The 17,940-nt window shown below is 42.8% G+C and overlaps 1 long non-coding RNA gene across 2 annotated transcripts in view; it reads right to left on the reverse strand.

The window, feature by feature from the left end:
* Positions 1-17,940, reverse strand: part of LOC133040461 (uncharacterized) — a 51,802-nt gene that overhangs the window by 18,488 nt on the left and 15,374 nt on the right. For both annotated transcript variants that reach the window (XR_009688968.1, XR_009688967.1), the window contains exon 3: positions 16,611-16,765. This is a non-coding gene — a long non-coding RNA (uncharacterized LOC133040461). The remainder of the gene's footprint in view (positions 1-16,610; positions 16,766-17,940) is intronic.

The following is a 17,940-nucleotide window of genomic DNA, read 5'->3' on the forward strand; positions in this document are numbered from 1 at the left end:
CAGTCCATGGGGATGTCACGAGAGTCAGACGTGACTTAGCAACGAAACCACCACCACACCATATGCCATATGGAAAATAAGGCTAATGTATTTCCTGGTCAATTGCACCCTTGGACCACAGACAAAAAGCCCATAGCTTCCATGTCCAATCTAGGAAGTGTCTGCTATCTTTTAAGACAAGGGAGGGTCATAGGGAAAGTCATCCAGGAAGAAATGAGGAATGATGAGTGGAAAATCTTCCTAACAACTCAATCCTACTGTCATTAAATCTGCTTTCTCCAGACATGAAAACGTAAACCTAAGAGGAAAGTCAGTATCAAGAAGCAACATCAGTAGCTGAGGTAGCATAAAGGAAGTACACATTTTGTTATCACAGGCAAAATCTTCAACAGTGGTGTTACATAGTGCCTGCATGGCATAGATTCCTTAGGCAACATTGGCGGGACTCCGTACCAAGATAATTCAGGAGAATAGAATCCAGAACAACCCTGCAGTGAACTGGATGTCAAGAGGGTAAAGATATAAAATTCTCACTCCACAAATTAATAATTCTGATTTTATCCCCACCCTTCGATGGAAAGGTTGACAATTACTACCATGCTGCTAAATCCAATGGACACTTCACTTCTCAGAAGCATTCAAGACAACAGACCACTTCATTCTTCTCAAAGCAATGTCTCCATTTGACCCCCTGTTTTTGCTCTCCTTGGCTTTTCATAATTTTTTGACACATCTTGGTCTCCTCTGCCTACTCCTCCTTTTCTATTTAACCTTACATTTGAAGTTCCTTCAGGCTCTGTTGTAAGCTTTCTGTCCTTCTCATTCTAGACTCTTGCCCTATGCAATCTTGTCCTCTCCTACAGCTTCATTAGGAGGGCAAAAACTCTCAAACCTGTATTTCCAGCTCCCTAATTAGTAACTGCACTTGGATGTCTCACAGACCTCTCAACTTTAAGTCTAAAAATAAGCTCACCACCCCGTCTGTCTTTGCTCCTATTTGGTAACTCAGTAAAATGGTGCACTGTTACTGTGTCACCCTGAAAACCCGAGCCCTCTTTGGCTGCTCTTTCATCTGTCACTTTTCATGGTGACTCTTGCTCTCAAGTTGTCTCTCTATCCCCCATTCTTCGCACAAACGTTACGGTGGTGCCAACCACCATCTGGATGATTGTAATCGCCACTAAATATCTCTCTCTACTCTTGCCAGCCTCCATTGCCAACAATCTATTTCCTACAAAAAAGCAGTGATCTATATAAGTACAAGGAATTGGGGTATTTGCCTGCTTTAAAACCCTTTTGTTATTTACCGTTGCCTATGGAATAATTGTTTTCTTAATTGAGGTGAAATTCGTAACATAAAATTAACCATTTAAACTGAACGATTCAGTGGCATTTAGTAAATTCACAATGTCGTCAGGCACTGCATCTATCTGATTCTTAGACAATTTAATTGCCTTAAAATAGAATCCTGTACTTGTTAAACTTTGGCTCCCCATTCCCTCTTCTCCCTGGCAACTGCCAATCTGTCTTCTGTTTCAATGAATTTCCATATTCTGAATATTGTATATAGATGCAGTGAGCTAGGACCTTTTGTGACTGCTTATTTCACTTAGCAGAAGTGTCTCCAGGGTGTGTCCATATGGTAGCATGCATCAGTGCTTCATTCTTTTTTAGGACTGAATAATATTCCTCTGTGTGTCTATATGCGTGAAGTGAAGTGAAAGTCTCTCAGTCATGTCTGACTCTTTGCAAACTACCTCACAATTGCATTCATTTCACATGCCTGCAAGGTAATGTTAAAAATCCTTCAAGCTAAGCTTCAGTGGTACATGAACCAAGAACTTCCAGATGTATACACTGGATTTAGAAAAGGCAGAGGAACCAAAGATCAAATTACCAACATCCGTTGGATCATAGAGAAAGCAAGGAAATTCCAGAAAAACATCTACTACTGCTTCATCGCCTATGCTAAAACCTTTGACTGTGTGGATCACCACAAACTGTGGAAGATTCTTAAAGAGATGAGATTACCAGACCACCTTACCTATCTCCTGAGAAATCTGTATGCATGTCAAGAAACAACAGTTAAAATTAGACATGGAGCAACCGACTGGTTCAAAATTGAAAAAGGAGTATGTCAAGTCTATATAATGTCACCCTGCTTATTTAACTTATATGCAAACTACATTATGCAAAATGCTGGGCTGGAGGAGTTACAAGCTGGAATCAAGATTGCCAGGAAAAATATCAAGAACCTCAGATATGCAGATGGTGCCAGTCTAATAGCAGAAAGAACAGGAACTAAAGAGCCTCTTGATGAGGGTGAAAGAGGAGAGTGAAAAAGCTGGCTTACAACTCAACATTCAAAAAATGAAGATCATGGCATCTGGTCCCATCATTTCATGACAAATAGAAGGGGGAAAAGTGGAAACAGTGACAAATTTTATTTTCTTGGGCTCCAAAATCACTGCAGATGGTGACTGCAGCCAGCTTGCTCCTTGGAAGGAAAGTTACAACAAACCTAGACAGTGTATTAAAAAGCAGAGACATCACTTTGCCAACAAAGTTCTATATAGTCAAAGCTATGGTCAGCAGAGTTGGACCATAAAGAACACTGAGTGCCGAAGAATTGATGCTTTTGAACTGTGGTGTTGGAGAAGACTCTTGAGAGTCCCTTGGACTGCAAGGAGATCAAGCCTGAATATTCATTGGAAGGACTGATGCTGGAGCTGAAGCATCAAAATTTGGGGCACCTGAGGCAAAGAGCTGACTCATTGGATAAGACACTGATATTGGGAAAGACTGGGGGCAAGAGAAGGAGGTGACAGAGGATGAGACGGTTGGATGGCATCACTGACTCAAAGGACATGAGTTTGAACAAACTTCAGAAGATAGCGAAGAACAGGGAAGCCTGCCATACTGATGTCCATGGGGTTGCAAAGAGTTGGACCCGAGGTTGAGACTAAGCAACAAAGAGCAAGACTCTTCACTGTGGCCCAGTTCTGACTCCCACTCTGCCCCCTCTTCACATTTTACACTCTTGCTATATTCTTTCACTCTTGGCACAGCTTCATAGAGTTTGGCCTACACTGTTCCCTTACCTCAAACCCAGCAAAGCCTCTTTCCCAGGAATTTCTCAGAGTCTTCAGACAGGCTTAACAAATAAAATACAGGATGCAGATTTAAAGGCGAATTTCAGAGGAACTGCAAATAATTCTTTTAGCACAAGTATGTGCCATTCAATATTTGGGAGACACTTATACTAAAAAAAAAAAAAAAAAAATCACTCTTTACTTGGAATTCAGTATTTCGGATTCAATGCCAAATCTCTAAACCGCCCCTCCAGGGACCTGCTCACATATGCTCATAACAAATATCATCAGTTACTCTCCTAGCCCATGTTCCCTTGAAGGAAATCTGGAGGCAAACCTCACAATGCTGCAGCTTTCTTGCAAATCCCTGGGCAGGAGACAAAGAGCAGGAAAGGAGTGAAAGCAAATGCAAGGTGGCCCATTGATGAGCTGCCCTCGGCTGCACAAGAGAAGACTGCTGGCTGCTTGATTGTGCAGACTGTCGTTCTGACAAGCCAGATGGAAACATAGTGCCTGGGAAGCATGCCTCTGGAGAAGGAAGGAGAGGGATGTGTCCGCCAGGTCTTTCCTCTCCTGTCACTGTTGAAGCTCACAGCTGTGCTGGGTGCTCTGCTCAGTTGCTCAGTCCTGCCTGATTCTTTTCAACCCCAAGGACTGTAGCCCACCAGGCTCCTCTGTCCACGGGGATTCTCCAGGCAAGAATACTGGAGTGGTTGCCATGCCCTCATCCGGGGGATCTTCCCAACCCAGGAGTCAGACCGGGGTCTCCTGCATTGTAGGCGGATTCTCTACCAGCTGAGCTACCAGGGAAGCCCCCAAAGTTCACTGCATGGGGCATTAATTCCCCTGCGTTTCTAGGCTGAGTTACACAGACTTTCTGGTGAGTTGCTGGGAAAGTCAGATCCTCTACCCCCCAGTGTGATCTTCTCCTGGATGCAGAAGTGTGCACTTGGGAAGAATCAAGACTCTGTTACTCCTCTGACGGATATGAGAGAAGCCATGCCAAAGCCAAACCCTCTCCAGGGGGAGGCTGAGGAAGCCGACACTGTTAGGACATGAGATGATGACAGTATGAGCATGGAGGATCTCCAATGAGCAGGTCGCCGAGGCCTTGGGGTGAGAAGGGGGCTAGAATGTTGGGGTGGTGGGGGGAGAAGCAGGTGGAACAGGGCAGATAAGGGCCAGGGCACGTGAACTAAACCTGATATAATTACTGTACTGCATTGGCCATGTCCACCCTGCTTCCTGCTAGAGCCCTTCTTGCTGGGAATCTCCCCAAGAAACCACTGTCTTTTCAAAGGGTGACCTCTTCAGATGTGTCTGCCGGGGGCCATGGTGGCAGACTCCACAATTCCCAGCTGAAGACTTCTACCATCCTCTATGCCACTGTAGCCCCTCCATGCTGTGATAGAAAAGGAGGGTGGGAAATTCCCTCACGGTCCAGTGGTTAAGATTCTGGGCTGTCAGAGATAAATCCATGCACCTATGGACACCTTATCTTTGACAAAGGAGGGAAGAATATACAATGGAGAAAAGACAATCTCTTTAACAAGTGGTGCTGGGAAAACTGGTCAACCACTTGTAAAAGAATGAAACCAGAACACTTTCTAACACCATCCACAAAAATAAACTCAAAATGGGTTAAAGATTTAAACGTAAGACCAGAAACTATAAAACTCCTAGAGGAAAACATAAGCAATACACTCTCTGACATAAATCACAGCAGGATTCTCTATGACCCACCTCTCAGAGTAATTGAAATAAAAGCAAAACTAAACAAATGGGACCTAATTAAACTTAAAAGCTTTTGCACAACAAAGGAAACTATAAGCAAGGTGAAAAGACAGCCTTCAGAATGGGAGAAAATAATAGCAAATGAAGCAACTGACAAAGAATTAATTTCGAAAATATACAAGCAACTCCTGCAGCTCAATTCCAGAAAAATAAGCAACCCAATCAAAAAATGGGCCAAAGAACTAAACAGGCATTTCTCCAAAGAAGACATACAATGGCTAATAAACACATGAAAAGATGCTCAACATCACTCATTATTAGAGAAATGCAAATCAAAACCACAATGAGGTACCATTACACACCAGTCAGGATGGCTGCTATCCAAAAGTCTACAAGCGATAAATGCTGGAGAGGGTGTGGAGAAAAGGGAACCCTCTTACACCATTGGTGGGAATGCAAACTAGTACAGCCACTATGGAGAACAGTGTGGAGATTCCTTAAAAAACTGGAAATAGAACTGCCATATGACCCAGCAATCCCTCTCCTGGGCATACACACCAAGGAAACCAGATCTGAAAGAGACACATGCACCCCAATGTTCATCACAGCACTGTTTATAATAGCCAGGACATGGAAGCAACCTAGATGTCCATCAGCAGACAAACGGATAAGAAAGCTGTGGTAAATATACACAATGGAATATTACTCAGATATTAAAAAGAATGCATTTGAATCAGTTCTAATGAGGTGGATGAAACTGGAGCCTATTATACAGAGTGAAGTAAGTCAGAAAGAAAAGCACCCATACAGTATATTAACGCATATATATGGAATTTAAAAAGATGGTAATGATGACCCTATATGCGAGACAGCAAAAGAGACACAGATGTAAAGAATAGACTATTGGACTCTGTGGGAGAAGGTGAGGGTGGGATGATTTGAGAGAATAGTATTGAAACATATATATTATCATATGTGAAATATATCCCCAGTCCTGTTTTGATGCACGAGACAAGTGCTCAGGGCTGGTGCACTGGGATGACCCAGAAGGATGGGATGGGGAGGAAGGTGGGAGGGAGGGTCAGGATGGGAGACACATGTACACCCATGGCTGATTCATTTCAATGTATGGCAAAACCACTACAATATTGTAAAGTAATTAGCCTCCAATTAAAATTTTAAAAAATAATAAATTTTAAAAAATTAAAAAAAAAAAAAGATTCTGGGCTTTCACTGTTGGGAGCCCACATTCAATCCCTGGTCGGGGAACATAGATCCTGCAAGTCCCAAGGCACAGCCAATAAATAAATAAATAATAAGAAAGAAAAGATGATTTACTTTCCCTCTATTTGTTTCACATTCTCTTAGATGTTACCTATGAAGACACTGTCTGGATAACTCTCAGCAAAATCACACTGTCTAGAGCACAAGAAAAGAGAATGTCCTGGTTTATATTACTGAAGATCCCAAGAGAAGTTACATATTTACTTTTACATGACTTTAGTATTTTTAAAAATTAAAGACAATTCCTTAAGTCCAGTGGGGGAAAAATTAGCAAGCCCAGCCCTATTTACATTTCAACATAAAACAAGGAGTAACTTGTAAGGATTACACTGTGATTTCTCCAGCCCCTTTAACTTCTAACATTTGTCATCTTTGACCCCCACTACATTACTGCAATGAATAGCAATATACTACAATGATACAAAACTAAGCAAGATAGAAGTCAGGATAAACATGGTGTCCTGATAAATCAGGTAACAATTTTGAGGAGGAGATATGGAGGTATAAATCTTGTTCAGAAAGAAATACCCAAAATGACAACCAAGACTACCTCTGAGGTAGGATTAGGGCTGGGGGTTGCAACAGGAGGAAGCTTGAGCTTTTTACTCTTCCATGCTGCTTGGGTTTAGCATAAGCACATATTAATATTATATGTGTACAATTTTCAAAAGAGGAAAGATGGAAGTAAGCAGAGATTTTGATCCATCCTCTCTGCAGTGTATATCATATGAACTGCTTTTGCTTTCAGATAAGGAGAAAGCATGAGTCTCTGTGTTGAGATCAGAAAGGCTCTTTTCTGACACTTAGGAACTGCTTCAACTGACAATGCACTTCCCTACTAACTCAGTTGGTAAAGAATCTGTCTGCGATGTAGGAGACCCTGGTTCAATTCCTGGGTTGGGAAGATCCTCTGGGGAAAGGAAAGGCTACCCTCTCCAGTATTCTGGCCTGGAGAATTCCATGGACAAAGAGTCAGACACAACTGAGCAACTTTCAGTTTCTTTCAACTGACAATTGAACTTTTCACCTAATGATGTCCACAAATGGCTATAGCAAAGACAATACCCATTTATTTTTCTACCTTTTGGAATCAACCCCTAAGTTTAGCTAGACATGTGGCCATGCAAAATGAAGATTACTTTTCCCAAATCCCCATGCCTTTGCATCTAGATATGGCCATGAGGCCAAGTTCTGATCACTGAAATGTAAGCAAATGTATTGAGTATCAACCTAGAAAATTCTTAAAGGGAGGGACTACATCCATCTTTGCCCTTCTTTCCTGCCATCTGTCATGTAGAACCACATGGGAGCGGCAGCAACCATCCTGGGCATGAAGTAAAGGCCACGTGCCAAAGATCAGAGCAAGGTATGGAGCCTCAGTCCCTAACATTCTCGAGTATGATGCACGTTCAGCACTGCCAACCTCTGAAACTCATTTCTGAGAGACAGAAGAAAGCTTTCAAGTTGTTGAAGACACTGTGATTTTTCCATTACATGCAGCCAAACCTTATCCTAACTTATCTAATTACTGACCTGATGTAATAACTGACCGGGGTTGGGAAGATACCCTGGAAGAGGGCATGGCAACCCACTCCAGTATTCTTGCCTGGAGAATCCCCATGGACAGAGGAGCCTGGTGGGCTACTGTCCATGTAGTTGAAAAGAGTCAGACATGACTGGGTGACTAAGAACAGCACAGCAGAGCCATTCCATACAGCAAATTAGAACATTTGGTTACTGGGAAAGGAGGGCAGGGGACACAACTATGCACTAATTTGTACTACAGATTTTACTGGGAAGTTATGGTTTTGAAGTAGTGGTAAGTCAAGGTGTTTTACTGAGAGATTTTTGTCCAAGCAAGCAGTCCCTAGCATCTGCTTTGAGTTGTTGTCCCCCTCAACTAGAATTATCATAACCCCACTTTAAGATGATGTCTCTGTATCAATTGTTTCTTGAGTTTAAAATGTAGATTCATTAGCCCAGTCTAGAACAATGGAATCAAAACTTTTGGATTCTAAAGATTCTAAACAAATATCTTAGTTTAGAATTCTAAACAAATTCTTAGTATGTACTAGGCATACCATAATATGAGAATTATTTTTATGCTTCTCTGTTTCTTTCATAAGCTGGAGTAGCCCCCAAACTGTTTTTCTATAGAGATTTTGGCTTCAGCTTCTAGATATTTCTTAAGTTCATCCTCTGCTGAGATGGAGTAGATATCTGTCAGTCACTTGTCTGGATCTACTCCCAAATGCCCTTTAAAGGACTTGATTTTTTTCCCTTTCAGTTATTAAAATCACAATATCTTCCCTTTATCAACAACACAGGTTCTTCCTGGAGGTTACAACCTAACATTCTGTTCAGCTTTACCAAAAGCCCAGTCAGGAGAAATCACACCTGCGATGGATTTCCTAAGAACATGCAGTTCACTCTATTTTTTTTTTTAGCTCTTCTAAATTTTACCCTTAAATGTATCAGGGTAGCAGAGAATTGCCTACTTGGATTGTATCATGTTCCTCCCTTGTTTGGATTGCTTTGTACTGAGCTGCACTCTAGAGCTACGCTGCCAGCCTCCCGCTGAACGCTGTTACAGGAAATAAAGGTAAGACGCGTGTTTCTACAGCTCTTGCAGGGCCGCTGTAGGAGCGTTTCCTGCTGTAACTTGGTCCTTTCCTCATGAGGATCCATCGGAGAATTTGCCAGGCCTCAATACCCGACAGCACAATACTTCCAAAGAGCAATTCGTCTGTTTTCATCTAATGAATATGATGAATACAATCACTAATTACTTCTTCCTCTTTTCCTTGGTTTCTGAGAGATTTCACAATAAGTTATCTTGTGACCTACTTTGAGCAAACATACAGGATTCTATGGTGTATGTTACTTTGTGCAGATCTTCCTCCTGACCTCTTATGATTACAAAAATTTTCCTTCATCATATTCTCCAAACTATATATTGTGTCATTTCTATTATATATGTTTAATAAGTGACTGACACCAAGGCTGTATACTGTCACCCTGCTTATTTAACTTGTATGCAGAGTACATCATGAGAAACGCTGGGCTGGAAGAAGCACAAGCTGGAATCAAGATTGCCGGGAGAAATATCAATAACCTCAGATATGCAGATGACACCACCCTTATGGCAGAAAGTGAAGAGAAACTAAAAAGCATCTTGATGAAAGTGAAAGAGGAGAGTGAAAAAGTTGGCTTAAAGCTCAACATTCAGAAAACTAAGATCATGGCATCTGGTCCCATCACTTCATGGCAAATAGATGGGGAAACAGTGAAAACAGTCAGACTTTATTTTTCTGGGCTCCAAAATCGCTGCGGATGGTGACTGCAGCCATGAAATTAAAAGACGCTTACTCCTTGAAAGGAACGTTATGACCAACCTAAACAGCATATTAAAAAGCAGAGACATTACTTTGCCAACAAAGGTCCGTCTAGTCAAGGCTATGGTTTTTCCAGTGGTCATGTATGGATGTGAGAGTTGGACTGTGAAGAAAGCTGAGCGCTGTAGAATTGATGCTTTTGAACTGTGGCATTGGAGAAGACTCTCGAGAGTCCCTTGGACTGCAAGGAGATCCAACCAGTCCATCCTAAAGGAGATCAGTCCTGGGTGTTCATTGGAAGGACTGATGCTGAAGCTGAAACTCCAATACTTTGGCCACCTGATATGAAGAGTTGACTCATTGGAAAAGACCCTGATGCTGGGAGGGATTGGGGGCAGGAGGAGAAGGGGACGACAGAGGATGAGATGGTTGGATGGCATCACCGACTCGATGGACATGAGTTTGAGTAAACTCCAGGAGTTGGTGATGGACAGGGAGGCCTGGCGTGCTGCAATTCATGGGTTCGCAGAGTCAGACACGACTGAACGATTGAACTGAACTGAACCGAATCCTTTATGGAAAGAGCAGGAAGGGATGGCTGGATGGAGACAAATCCAGATTTTCTAAATCCTAGGTTATATCAGTGCTTCCTTCTTTGTATACCCTCTGCCACCCCCAACACACACTCAAAAAAAAGAATAGATAAAAATTTTAAATCCCATAAAAAGAGGAATAAAGGTTGTATCGTTTATAAGCAAATATAACTTTTTAAGAACAGGTAAGGAGAGTAGAGAGGAGAGGGGGGAAGCAAATGCAGGTTAAAAATAGAAAAAAGAGAAAAGAATGGGAGGGGTGGGGAAAACATAAAGGAAGAAAGTAAACATGTCAAGAAGGATCATATTCATAATGAAACTGAAGTTCTGGATTTTCTAGTGCAGGGCATCAGATCCCCCAGCAAAGGAGTATTCCAACAACATGTCCCTTCATTCTGTCCTGCTGATTCTTGTACTTAGTAATTTACAAAGAGTTCTGTAGCATGTTTCAAAGTCAACGAAGCAAAAATAAAAACCAAAAAACCCCAAGTGTTTCATAATTTAAGATTGTTCGAAATGTCTTTCTCCTGAGTGCGAATGTGTTATACTCCTGACACAAGAGGGCGCTATTTCTTCAGTTTCTAATATTCATGGTATGGCTATTCCTATGGAAGAAAACCGGGTCTGCGGAACTCCTAGGGCTTCCCAGGCGGCGCTAGTGGTAAAGAACTCGCCTGCCAATGCAGAAGAGCTAAGAGGCTCGATAGGATCCCTAGGCCCTGAAGATACCCTGAGAAGGGCATGGCAACCCACTCCAGTATTCTTGCCTAGAGAATCCATGTACCAAGTGAACAATGTCAAGGGTTTCAGAGCCTGCAAACTGGCCACAGGGCTGCTGGTTGGAACATCCTTGAAATCAGAACCCACTGCATCTCATTTATCTATGCAGTGGCAGAGTTAATGTCTAGAATCAAAGACGTGTGAACTGGAAAAAGTTGCCTAAACTCTTCTTAGCCTAATAAGTGTGTCCGTTGCTCAGTCGTGTCCGACTCTTTGTGACCCCATGGATCAAAGCCCACCAGGCTCCCCTGTCCATGGAATTTTCCAGGCAAAAATACTGAAGTGGGTAGCCATTCCCTTCTCCAGGGGATCTTCCTGACCCAGGGATCAAACCCAGGTCTTCTGCACTGCAGACAGATTCTTTACCATCTGAACTTCCACAGGCTCCTCCTTTTAGCCTAATGATGAAAGTATTAACTCACAGAGTTGTGGGGAAGATTAAATGGGATGATCAATCTAAAGTATCTGACAACTTGTGACACATAGTAGGGATTCAATAAGCAGAAGTCATCACTATTTGTTGCTTAGCATGGCTCACATATGATGGTGCTTAATACATATTTAAGTGAGTGAATTAACGAATGAAATGTGTAGAATCATGAAGATTTTACTTCACTGAGGAATCCAAATATTTTCAAGGTTTTTAAATGTGGAATCAGTTGAATTACCTCAAGGCAAAGCAATCAATATGTCTGGATAAGATAATTCTGTCAGTCTTCTCTACTACTCTTTGGAGAAAGCAGAGGTCAGGGGGGGAAGTGATGTGCCCTCAGCTTCAGAGCTGATGAGGGAAGCAGGATGAGACTGACTCTAAGTCTCTTGAGTCCTAACTCAAGATTTAATTAACCATTAGGGACCTGCCTGACCAGCTGGGAGGGTGGGAGGACCGGGGAATGGGGAGGCAGGTCTTAATAAACTGATCCTAGAAAACGAATAGGCTTTGGGCTTGGTTTCAACATGCTTATGAAGGCCACCTTTACACAAGTGACCTCACCCAGGTGTGGAAAGAACCAGAACCACAAAAGAGCTTCCTGCTTGTCCTCGGGCAACCCATGCTGTGCAGGGCTTGGTGGCTCGGTCCTCTTTGCGACCCTATGGACTGTCGCCTGCCAGGATCCTCTGTCCTTGTGATTCTCTAGGCAAGAATATGGAGTGGGTTGCCATGCCCTCCTTGGGGCAATCCATAACTGGCCTCTAATCTGAAGGCATCTGTAGGAAGAGGCTCTCACTTCTCCAAATACGCTTCTTCCTGTGTCACAAGCAGCCTTGGGTCACCTCCTTCCTTTGTGAAACAAAACAGCAGTTTCTGACTCTGCTTTTTTTCTTTCCTGTTACAATTTTCTTTGCCTTTTCTGGGACAACAGCCCTGCTCTAGCCTCTTTTGGCTCTATCAGCAGCCTGCCTGGGTTTCCTGGCCTGCACAGAATAACAAAAGACTCCTGAGCCCCGAGGCCCCTCCCTTTCCCTGAATAAAACAGGCTCCCTCGGGGTGGTCGAACCCCTCTGCTTTTGATCTGCCAGCAGGAAGCAATAAAAGGCACTTTCCACGTGCCTGTAGTAACTACATTTTCCATATACAAAAACAAGGTTCATTACCCAACCAGGACAAGTGCCAGTCTAAGGACTTTGGAACAAAAGACGTGAAATGGAACCATGCCAAAAATCCCAGGGTGGCTAGTCGCCATGCACATACCTCATGGGAAATTGCTCCTCTGGGGAATGCCCGCTGGAAGTGCCATCTGCTTTTGCCACAGATTCAAGGCTGTGACTGTGATTCACATACTGGCCATAGTAGAACTTTGGTTAACTCCTGCTCAGATTCTACTAGGAAGCCAGGGCTGAACAGTTGTGGGCAGGAAACCTCCCTCCTTGACTTCACTTGCTTGTTTTATCTGTGTAAAGACCCCATTACCATGGGGGTTTTGCAAGGTGTTTTTTACCTTCAACTCAGTTATGATTCTTTTAAATATATCAATCCAAGGAGGGGAGGAGGGAACGGGGAGTAATTAATAATGGGCACTAGGTTTCTTTCTGAGGTAATGAAAATGTTCTAAAATTAGATTGTGGTGGTGGTTGCACTCTGAACATATTAAAAACCATTGAATTGTACGTTTTAAATGGGTAAAATGTATGTGAATTATATCTCAGTAAAACTATTAAAAATTTTTAAAAAAATCAATCCAATGACTTAAGTATATGCAATAAATACATGTCAGGTACTAGGTTGTGTACTGCTGAAGATAAAAATGGTGAAAATGCCATTTATTCCAACTGGTTGGTTCTCTACTATGGTCATGAAATAGAAACAGGAGGAAAAGGGACAGGACAAAACCTTTGAAAGGATGACATAGCCCAAGGGCACAACATAAACTGATTAGAACCAAATGGGTCCAAGATGGCAGACAAGTCAACTTGACTAAACCTTGATACTCAGTATAAGCTCATTGTAACATCAGCAAGCTAAATTATACAGTTAGAGGTGCCATGACCGTTCCAAGGTCAACCATCAAAGAAAAGTAGACAGTGACCAAACACCTGGAAATCCCACCCTTTCCCCCAGAATAGTTGGAATATCCTGCCACTCATTAGCCTATGAAATTTCCCAGCCCATAAAAACTAATGACATCACATTTTGAGGCTGCACTCGCCCTCTGCGGTAGCCCACATTCTGTCTGTGGAGTGTGGTTTTTTCCAAATAAATCCACTTCTTTCTTACCTATCACTTTGTCTCTCAATGAATTCTTTCTGCGATGAGATATCAAGAACCTGAGCTTCATCAGGTTTCACAGACCTGAAACCAGGTCTGTGATCTCAGTTGGAAGACCATGAGTTTTGGCTGGGTTCGAGTCCCAGGACATGGGTTCAAGTCCCAATCTGAGTTAAATGGTTTCAAAGTCATGCTTATACTCTGGGGAGGATCCAGTGAACTGCTGGAGTGGCTTCTACCCTTCCACATTCAACTATAATAAAAATAATCACAGTGTGATAGAATGAGAGCCAGACTTGGCATCAGAGATCTTGGGTCTTCAAATTCTGCCTCTTCCACTTGACAGCTATTTTATTACTAAGCAAGGTAGATTTTCAACCTCTGACTCCTCATCTGTCAGTAAGGAAATCATAATATCTGCTGGCAGTGGGGTTGGGTGGGAAATAAATGCTGGCAAGTTGTCTATGTACCTGTAACATAACAGATGTTGAAGAAAGATTCTCTTCGTCCTTTCCTTCCTTAAGGAGCATAAGGAAACTGTTGTTAAGTTGTTAAGCTGTGTGCAACACTTTGTGACCCCATGGACTGGCTTCCCTGTTCTTCACTGTCTCCTGGAATTTGCTCAGGTTCATGTCCATTGAGTTGTTGATGCTTTCTAGCCATCTCATCCTCTGCCACCCCCTTCTTTTGCCTTCAATCTTTCCCAGCATCAGGATCTTTTCCAATAAGTCAGCTCTTCGCATCAGGTGGCCAAAGTATTGAAGCTTCAGCTTTAGCATCAGTCCTTCCAATGAATATTCAGGGTTGATTTCCTTTAGGATTGACTGGTTTGATCTCTTTGCAGTCCAAGAGTCTCTCCAGAGTGTTCTCCAACAGCACAATTCAGAAACATCAATTCTTCACCATTCAGCCTTCTTTATGGTCCAGTTCTCACATCCGTACATGACTGCTGGAAAAATCATAACTTTGAATATGCCCTTGTTGGCAAAAGTGATGCCTCTGCTTCTTAATACACCATCTAGGTTTGTCATAACTTTCCTTCCAAGGAGCAAGCATCTTTTAATTTTACGACTGCAGTCACCATCCACAGTGATTTTGGAGCCCAGGAAGTCTGTCACTACTTTCACTATTTCTCCATCTATTAGACATGAAGTGATGGGACCAGATGCCATGATCTTCGTTATTTGAATGTTGAGTTGTAAGCCAGCTTTTTCACTCTCCTCTTTCACCTTCATCAAGAGGCTCTTTAGATCCTATTCTTTCTGCTATTAGAGTGGCATCATCTGCATATCTGAGGTTCTTGATATTTCTCCTGGCAATCTTGATTCCAGTTTGTGACTCATCCAGCCCAGCATTTTGCTTTATATAGTCTGCATTTAAGTTAAATAAGCAGGGTAAAAACATACAGCCTTGACGTACTCCTTTCCCAATTTCAAAGTTGTTCCATGTCCAGTCAGCTGTTCCATGTCCAGTTCTAACTATTGCTTCTTGACCTGCATACAGATTTCTCAAGAGACAAGTAAGGTGGTCTGGTATTGCCATTTCTTTAAGAATCTTTCACAGTTTGTTAAAACAGTCAAAGGCTTTAGCATAGGCAATGAAGCAGAAGTAGATGTTTTTCTGGAATTTGCTTGCTTTCTCTATGACTCAAAGGAGGTTGGCAATTTGCTCTTTGGTCCCTCTGCCCTTTCTAAATCCAGTTTATACTTCTGGAAGTTCTTGGTTCATGTACTGCTGCAGCCTAGCTTGAAGGATTTTGAGCAAAACCTTACTAACGTGTGAGATGAGTGCAATTATGCGGTAGTTTGAGCATTCTTTGGCATTGCCTTTCTTTGGGACTGGAATGAAAACTGACCTTTTCCAGTCCTGTGGCCACTGCTGAGTTTTCCAAATTTGCTATTACATTAAGTGCAGCACGTTAACAGCATGATCTTTTAGGATTGTTAAACAGTGCAGCTGGAATTCTATCACCTCCACTAGCTTTGTTCATAGTAATGCTTCCTAAGGCCCACTTGACTGCATACTCCAGGATGTCAGGCTCTAGGAGAGTGACCACATCATCGTGATTATCTGGGTCATTAAGACCTTTTCTGTATAGTTCTGTATAGTTCTTGCCACCTCATCTTAGTCTGCTCTGCTTCTGTTAGGTCATTACCATTTCTGTCCTTTATCATGCCTATCCTTGCATGAAATGGTCCCTTGATAGCTCCAATTTCCTTGAAGAGATCTCTAGTCTTTCCCACTCTATTGTTTTCCTTATTTCTTTGCATTGTTCATTTAAGAAGGTTGTCTTAACTCTCCTTGCTATTCTCTGGAACTCTGCATTCAGTTGGGTACATCTTTCCCTTTCTCCCTTGCCTTTTGTTTCTCTTATTTTCTCAGCTGTTTGTAGGGCCTCCTCAGACAACCTTTTTGCATTTCTTTTTCATGGGGATGGTTTTGATCACCACCTCCCATACAGTATTATGAATCTCTGTCCATAGTTCTTTAGGCACTTTCTCTACCAGATTTAATCCCTTGAATCTATTTGTCACCTCCACTGTATATTCATAAGGGATTTGAGTTAGATCATACTTGAATGACTAAGTGGTTTTCCCTACTTTCTTCAGTTTAAGCCTGAATTTTGCAATAAGGAGCCTATGATATGAGCCACAGTCAACTCCAGGTCTTGTTTTTGCTCTCTTATAGAGCTTCTCCATCTTTGGATGTGAAGAACATAATCAATCCAATTTTGGTATTGACCATCGGGTGATGTCCATGTGTAGAGTTGTAGCTTGTATTTTTGGAAGAGGGTGTTTGCTATGACCAGTGTGTTCTCTTGACAGAAATCTGGAGTCTAGAGGCTAATAGGTAAGAACAGGTTCTGCTATAACTGATACACCCTGTAAACTGACATACAACCTCAACTAGGGATACAAATAAAGCCAAGGCTTCCTTCTGTGGCTTGTTGTACACAGAGAAGGGAGAAACCGTTCAGACTGGCATCACTGGGGGCTATTGGCTAGTTTCCTTCCTACCAGTTCTGTTCCAAGGTCTCTACTCAAATCCACTTTGTGAGGAGTAAGTTTCAGGGGCCTTCACCTACCTCATATGAAGAGAGCACAGACAGAGTCAGTGGGGCAGGCAGGCAATGACTCTCTCCCCAGAGACGGGTGGAAGTCCAGGTGCCTGAGGAGAGGTGCTTCAGCAAGGCGGGACAGGCTAACCAGAGGAAGCAAATAGAACACGCCAAGAAGTCCCCTGCGAGTGGAAATACAAAATAGACATTTCAGATATGTGGTTTTCACCCTAAACCAAGATTGGGAGCTAGCACCAAGTGTTCACAATTTAAACACACACACACACAGAGAAAACCACATCTGGGTTTCCTAATGTAGTAGCACTTCACTTTTCATGTGACCTTGAAGCCTAAGCTCTCAAAGATATGTTTGTTTGTACCTCCCAGCACACAGTGAGTTAAGCCAACTGTCATTTCCTAATTGTACAGAGGTGCCTCCAAATTCTTATTGTATTGAAACTGAAACAGTGATTTCCCTTCCTCTCAAAATGATTTCAAGTGGCATAATTCAAAGAGCACCTAAGGCCAGAATGCCTGAGATCTAATTCTACCTCTACTTCTTCTGCCTTATACAAGTTAATCTCTCTGAGTTTCCTTGTCTGTAAAATGAAGATGATGGTACCTGCCTCATGGAACGCTGCAAAGGTTGGCTTAGCACAATACTTGGCACATAACAGATACTCCCTACAGTCTCCCACCCAGCCCCTCTGCCTTGCCCCCCACAGAACAGCCTTGTGACACGTGAACATCAGACAGGGTGCTGGTGCTACCTCCACCATCTCATGTCTCACCAACCCACTGTGGAAAAGCACACAGAGAAGCATCAGCCCTACCCCAGGGGCCTGAACTTTGATGAGCACGGGGAAAGCCCCAGAGCAACACTGGCTTAGTCCAGGAGTCGTTTGATGAGTAGAGTGGATTAGTGAAAGCTGCAGGGAAGAGGGCCTCGTGGTGTTTGGGAAGCATAACAGTGGGGGCCATTGTGTGGCTGAATGCTGAAATCACGACAGGAGCCACTGGGCGCTCAGCATGAAATTGGGGCCAGAGGTGCCTGGGCAAGAATGGCTGCTTGGTTTGAGTTCAGGATGCCCCAATTCTGGGGGCTCCAGTCTCCACCAAGAAACCTGGGAAAACCTCTCTGTTGGACGGCGCAGGAACTGACATCAACCTGAACCACTACCAAGTATCAGGAGAAGCTTTCTTAACAAACTGGAACAATTAGACATTGCGCAAGCAGGTAGATCAACAGTCTCTATCCAAATCCCAGAACAAGCATTCTTGGATATCAGCTTACAGCCTCTGGAGAGACATAATATTCCTCTGGGTGACAACCTCCAGCTTGGTTCTCAGCCCTCAC

This window comes from Dama dama, chromosome 20 (assembly GCF_033118175.1).
Source record: "Dama dama isolate Ldn47 chromosome 20, ASM3311817v1, whole genome shotgun sequence".
In the NCBI taxonomy this organism is placed as follows: Eukaryota; Metazoa; Chordata; class Mammalia; order Artiodactyla; family Cervidae; genus Dama; species Dama dama.